At 46.7% G+C, this 7,500-nt stretch overlaps 1 protein-coding gene across 1 annotated transcript in view; it reads right to left on the reverse strand.

Annotated features, from left to right (window-relative positions):
* LOC311343384 (transmembrane protein 132C-like) overlaps positions 1–7,500 on the reverse strand; it is a gene marked incomplete at both ends in the record, with an annotated part of 105,225 nt that overhangs the window by 37,198 nt on the left and 60,527 nt on the right. The gene's annotated exons all lie outside the window — the stretch shown is intronic.

Below are 7,500 nucleotides of genomic sequence, written 5' to 3' on the forward strand. Positions count from 1 at the left end.
GGAGGAAATTGTTTCAACAACGCCACACACACACACACAAACACACACACACACACACACACACACACACACGCACACACACACACACACACACACACACACACACACACGTAAACATACACATACACATACACACATACACATACACGCACGCACACATGCACGTACACACACACACGCACACACAGCCTCCTGTTCCAAGGACACTTGCGAGGTGTGCATCACGTGTGTATGGTCACGTTCTGCCGTGTGAAACTCCAGTGCCAGTTCATTAGATGGAACAGTGATCAATTCCTAATCTGCTTTGTCTCTTTCCCCTGCTTCCTCTCTCTCTCACACACACACACGCGCGCACACACACACACATGCAGAGGCTTGCTTTGTCTCCCTCTTTGTCAAATTTAATTACTGACGACCTGCGTAAAGAAATGTACACAAGACCCAATTACCAAGCTAACCCCAGAGACACTGAGACAAAATGTGTGTGTGTGCGTGTATGTGCGTGTATATGTGTATTAGTGTGTGAGCGTGTATGTGTGTACCTGGGTTGTGTGTCTGCGTTTCAGGGCGCTATCTTGTAATCTCTGCAGCTATAAACACCGCTAGATGTTACGTGTCCATTAGGTTGTGTGCTCCCGCCTAATGATCTACCACATGTTGCTTATTGGTCACAGACAAAGTGTTTGTTGACTGGTAAACGTCTTACTTCATTTCCGGGGTTAATTCGGTGTTTACTGGCCCGAGTGCGACATGGTTGTCATGTAGGTAGCTATTAGCCACAGAGAAGCTAAACGCTGTCCAAACACCGATCCCACATTCATGGCTGAATAGTTTCAACAACAAGGAGTTGTTGAGCCTCATTGATTGTTGAGTTGAGAGGTTATCCATCCAACCTCAACCTGTTCCTATCTGTGGCAGAACCCGTTGGAAGCGATCGGAAACTCGCCTGACACGAGACCTGGCACTCTTAGGCCTCTTGCCGCTGATTGAACATGAACATGTGGCGTTGCGTTCATATGTGGCGTTGCAGTTTGCTTCATGTTCTCGGTCGCATCACAGAGACGCATGCTTTTTTACAGTTCGATTTTAGGGCCTTTTATCCAAAGCGACTTACCACGGTTCATACACACATTCACACACCGACGGCGTGGTCAACCCAGTAAGGCTACAGCCAGCTCGTCGGAAGCAGTCAGGGTGAGGTGCCTTGCTCAGGGACGACTGGGAATCAAACTAGCAACCTTCCGGTTACAAGTCAACCCGCTCTCCCTCCCGCCAACCACAATTCGGGGGTGTATGGTATGCGGTATTTACACATCTGGTCAGATAGGGGGGTCCTAATTGTCTCCACTCTACGCTGAGATCAGACCAGACCACCAGACCAGCCCCCTAACGAGACTTGGCACAACTGATCCTGCGATCGAGATCCCATCTGGGAGTGTGGACAGCTGTTATCACCACCTGACGGAATAGGATCGGAACAGACCATGGAGGAGAGCACATGGGACTCCTCACCCAGTCCAATGTGCTTGTGTTTGATTCCACATTTACTGTATTTGTACTTCAATTTAATCAGAATTGTCCTTAAAAAAAAAGTGTGTTTGATAACAACTTATTTATGTTGAATAACTTATATTTGATGGTATTTAATTTTATTCAATATTTATGTTTTCCATCTAATCAAAATATTGCATTTATCATGTTTATAGCCCCTTGTAATTAACTTCAGCAGTCTTTTTCAGCTAAAGTTTTACTGCAGGCAACACTCAGCGAAAAGGTAATAAACTGAGGAGTGCTGATGCTGTCTGCAGAGCTGCTAAAAGGCAGCTTTCTCCCAGATCTGTGTTTGCTTGAATAAAGCTTTGTTGGGGGCCAGAGCGGCAGAAACCCAATTTAACAAGAGCCCATGCTTCGATTGGGTCTCCGAGAGGCCGTATGGAAAGGGGAACAAGGCATTGTGGGCCGATAGTGTAGGCGCTGAGTGTAACGGGGAGTGCGGTGGACGAGGGTTAAGCTGTCCTGTAGGTCCGTAACAACAGGCTTATTGTCCGGGCCGGGCCGGCTCCCCACCGCCTCACGCCCTGTTCTGTTGGGGCCACAAACCGTCCTGTTCGCTAGCAGAGGGTTTGAAGTGTACTTGGGGAGGGGAGTCGTAGGAGCTGCTGTCTGGTCCCAGCGGTGCCGTTCAGAGGGTCTTTAACCCTGTTCTATGGCGTGACACACACACACACACACACACACACACACACGCACACACACACACACACACACACCCCCCCCTATTGAACTGCACTTCACAGCTGTCACACTGACTAGTGACTGCAGACACAGACCAGGCCAACCGCTGTCAACCACACAGCGGTGTGTGCGTGTGTGTGTGTGTGTGTGTGTGTGTGTGTGTGTGTGTGTGTGTGCGTGTGTGTGAGTGTGTGTGTGGGTGTGTGCATGTATGCAATGTTGTTGTTTTTTTCAAAAGACGTCCTTTCTGAATGTGCTCTTGTTTGTGTGACCTGTAATCGTACCCAGCTCTGTGAGACAGTGTGTGTGTTTGTGTGTGTCTCTCTGTCTGTGTGTGTGTCTGCGTGAGCCAGCAAAAATGCCTGTCAAATGAGGTGTCAACCAATGATGCAGTCGGACAGTTGTCTGTTAAATCTGTACGTGTTTGTGTGTATGTGTGTGTGTGTGTGTGTGTGTGTGTGTGGGGGGGGGGGGGGGGGGGGGGGGGGGGTTGTGTGTGTGTGTGTGTGTGTGTGTGTGTGTGTGTCTCCCCGTCTCTCTGTGTGAATCCCAACTAGAAAGTGAAGCTGTCAGATCAGGCATCAAAAGACTTGAGCAGAGGGTTGGTAGCAGTCAATCACACACACACGCACGCACATGCACGCACGCACGCACGCACGCACGCACGCACGCACACAAGCTCCCTGGCCCCTCATCGCTCTGTCTGCCCCGCCCCCGCCCCCAACAACCTCCCTTTGATGGACAGATCCTCGTAGTAATGCCGGTTGCTAGTCTGGATACTGCGCCGGTTTAACTCAACATGCCCAGGTGAACGGATGTCCTCCTCTCTGGCCTTCTCAAGCACAACATGGGTAACAGTGTAGCTTGATGTTGATTTGTTACATCTTGGTTACGTCGTCATGTTGACTAAATACAACTAAATACATCTTAGGTTCAACTTATGCATTGCTATACAAAATAAGTAAACTGCTAGTTGGAAACTAACGAATGGTTACTAAGGACTTAGCAGTGACTTAACCCACAGACTTAGTAACCTACTTTGCATAGCTGTTGCAGCCCAGCATGTCAGAATTGTTTGTATTTTCGTGCCTATTTGACCTTGTAAACTTTGGAGTTTACATAACACAGAGTTGGTTATCGGTGAACGTTATTAAAAAGAAGGAAAAAAAAGACCTTCCCATTGTGTTCTCTTCCCTGAATATATCTAAACCGAGGCCGTCTCACGTCTCCAAGCGCAACTGACTTGTGGGAGGAAAACTAAATCCTGGGGAGACCATTGAAGAAATATTAAACACTCTCTGACTAACGAAAAACAGCTAACAATAGTAATAATAATAGCAAAATGACAGTTAGGACGGCATGAATAATCTGGGGTCATACTTGTAATGCTGCCAGTCTCCAGGCCAAGAAGTGACATGTTTGTGTCTTGGTGTCCGACGGAAAAGACCAAAATATCATGTCATCTGGTAAGACCCGGGGAGGAGCAATCGGGCGGAGCAGAGACCACGACGCTGCCAGAGACAGCCAACCACAGCTTAAAGCTTTACTCCAAAAACATTTTCATACATCTTGACATGGGTATCGTACAGTGGCGGCTGCTGGTCTTTCAAAGAGGGGAAGCTCATTTTCGGCCTACATCATATAAATTGTCACTTTATGTATATGTAAATTATCCTCTCTGTTCCTTTTCAAGGAAATGCTCTGACATACCAACTAGCTGTCTTTGCCAGTGACTTGACCAGTGTCCTCTCAATGGCCAGCAGAGCTAGGCTGCTTAAACGGCCTTGGTCCATTGTGTTACGGGTGTAGGACTTGAGCTGCTTTAAACGGGAGAAGCTCCTTTCTACACCTGCAGATGTAGCTCCAATTGTTGCCACTAATGAGAACAGTTTGTAAAGCTGAGGCATTGCACTGTCCAACTCCATGTCTTTAAGGAACACCAAGAAATCACACAGCTTTCCCCTGTCACCCTGCAAGTCCCGATCTGAATACACGACTTGAAGTTCAGACCTCAGGCTCCCTGAATCAAAGTGATGGCCAACTACCAAAACAATATTAAACTTGAACAAGAAGTGTGGGGATTATGTTAAACCGAAGCAAAGAATTGTGTGTATAAGTGTATGAAATGTACGATGAAAATTGTCTAGCAATTTCGCCAAGCAAATATAAAGAAATAGGTTGCAGTTTGTCTTTCGACTCACTTGCAAAATCCGCGATGGGACTGAGGACTGAAGAGAGCTCCGGCGACATTTTATAGTTTGAAATAGCTGTCAATCAAATGGCAACTCAGTCTTTCGCAGACCCTCCAATAATCACGCATAAGCGCAGCGTCCAGGCCAGCCCACTCCTCCATTCACCCCCAGAGACGCTGAGCGTCCGTGGGAGGCACATAATCGCAGCATTATGCAATGACCCTCGACTTTCAACACACTAATAAAGCTGTTCTATGCAGCCCCATTGAAGTGGATGGACGCTGAGCTTCAACAGGCAAACGCACTGTGACGCTACGGGAGTGTATGAGAAGGACATCCAGTCAGTCGACCTGTGATAAGCAGCTGATTCTGAACGACCTCGTCTTCGAGATGGACGTGTTCTAACGCATTTTTAGGCAATGAAATGTTAACACAACAGTATATATTTGACCATTTAATTTTTGAAATTTTAGGGTAAGCTGAGCTTCCCTTGCAGTCTTAGAGAAATCGTCACTGGTATCGTGTCTTTGTGGGGTTTGAATTTCAGTTAACGCACTGGTGTATGTTTATCGCTAAATGTTTTCCTTGTGTGGGAAAGTGCACAGGTTTGACCAGAACTCTAAAAGCAACAATAATAAAGGAGTGTTTGTAAGCCCCGCCCAGAAGTTCCTCTGGCTCAACAATATGACCATATATGGGTTGTTTCCGTTTATTGGTTCAAAATGGCTGCCCTCGTCCATATTGTAAACATGCTTTGGCTTATACACTGCAACTAATTGTATGTATTGAAGTTGAGCAAGAACTTGCATACAAATGTAACAATTATCAATAAAGCAAGTCACAAATGGGACCCCTTATAATAGTAACCAATTTCAGGAGAAGAGGAATGCATGTCAGTGGTATGTCCGAAACCCCACGACATTTCACGGTACACTGAGTCCTGCCTCAAGGCAAACTGGTTGGGAGCCACGGCGCTGGAGATTTAATGCCGTGGAAATCTATTAATGGGTAAACATACATTGCAAATATAATGAATACATCAAACAATATTATTAAACTTGTCTTTCCTTTTATACATTAGCTGTAGTCACAACGCCAATTGTTTTTAAATTGTGTTCACATGAAATAATGTCACTGTACAACCATCTACATCTACCGTCTAAATGTGCTTTAGTGCCAATGAAGTTGTTTTGATCTTTGAGAAGATCAGGGCGTTCTGAACTTGAACTGAAAAGATTAGTGACAGTGAAAATGCTAAACGAAAGAGGCTAGGTGATATATTCTCATTTGTTTTTAATTAGCCAGGTCCTGGACAGGTCATTCTCTATTTGGACAAGGGTAATATATAACCCATGTCATTTAGAAGGTCCAAAACATTTGAAATGTACCCCATGTCATTTAGAAGGTCCAAAACATCTGAAATACATCCCATGTCATTAAGAAGGTCCAAAACAACTCTACAAGCCTAATTGCCATATTATCATTTGTTTTGGTTTTCACTTCACTTTCACTAGGTCCTTGTCTATTTCGACGAGGGTGAAATATACCTTGTGCCATTTTAAAGGTCCAAAACAACTGAAATATACTGCATGTCGTCATTTAGAAGGTCCAAATAACTGAAATCTTAACATGCCACACAAGTCCAAAACAACTGCAAGATCTCTGGTCACCACTTATCCAATCAGGACTGCTTCCCAGAAGATCTTAATCTCACTTTATTAGAAGTAAGAGTTTAATCCAGACTCCCAACCAAAACCCAGCTAGAGTGCTGAGTGTTTCATTCTGTGTGAATCTTTTGCCAATATTCTGCTGTACCCAGAAGATTGCACTCTCAAGAGTGTGTGTGTGTGTGTGTGTGACCTGAAAGCAATCTCGGTTTCTCTTACATTGCTTAATGTAACCACACAACTATTTTACTCATTCCCTGGGCCCTTGTATTTAATGCACACACACACACAGACACACACACACACACACACACACACACACGCACACACACACACACACACACACACACACACACGCACACACACACACACACACACACACACACACACACACACACACACGCACACACAGACACACAAACACATACAAATATACACACACACATACACACACACAGTCATTAAGGCAGACATGTGCTGCTGGCTAATTAAACATGCAAACACAAGCTGATATGCTGTATTAACCTGTGCAGATGAAACCGCTCGCCCTCACAATGAACACACATAGATCCCACCCCACGACCGTAAGTGGCTGAATTGCATCCGATTAAATTAGCGCTCTCCATTTTCCCCTGTGTTGTTATTGATTGTGTTTAAACAGCTCTACTCTAGATGGCTTGTACAAGGAAATTACCTTCATATTGAAAGTGTCACAGCCAGGGTGAGTTTCAGTCTGGGCCCGGGGCCAGGCTGCAGGACGCAGGAGCAACACCATATTCAATCTTACCCGCCTGGCACTGACTTGTGTTTCATAGATAAATAAATAAGTGCATATATCCTTTAGTTTTTTCTATGTTTGCGGTGCATTAGTCAACTCACAGAGGGAGAGCGACAGAGTCAATTGCAGGTGGGAGCGAGGTAGCAGAGCAGTGAGTGAGGGGAGGGGAGGGGGGGGGGGGGGGGGGGGAGGTACCAGTGGGTGAGGGGGGGGGGGAGGTACCAGTGGGTGAGGGGGGCGGAGGTACCAGTGGGTGAGGGGGGCGGAGGTACCAGTGGGTGGTGGGGGGGGGGGGTACCACTGGGTGAGGGGGGGGGGGTACCACTGGGTGGTGGTGGGGGGGGGTACCACTGGGTGAGGTGGGGGGGGGGTACCACTGGGTGGTGGGGGGGGGGGGGTACCACTGGGTGAGGGATGTACAGGGCTGCGATGGCTCCGTTAAGCACCGCCTCTCAGGGGGGACGGGGGGCGACTTACTGTCACGTTTATAAATAGGGGATGTTGATGCACGGTTCACATAAAAAACACAGTGCCGATGGTGGACGGCTCCCTGTTGTTTATATGCAGACAGAGTTGGCAGTGAACAGCCGACACTAAGTAGAGAACTGAGGCTCCGTCTCTGGAACAG

Source organism: Micromesistius poutassou (genome assembly GCF_964030765.1).
Source record: "Micromesistius poutassou genome assembly, chromosome: 5".
NCBI lineage: Eukaryota > Metazoa > Chordata > Actinopteri > Gadiformes > Gadidae > Micromesistius > Micromesistius poutassou.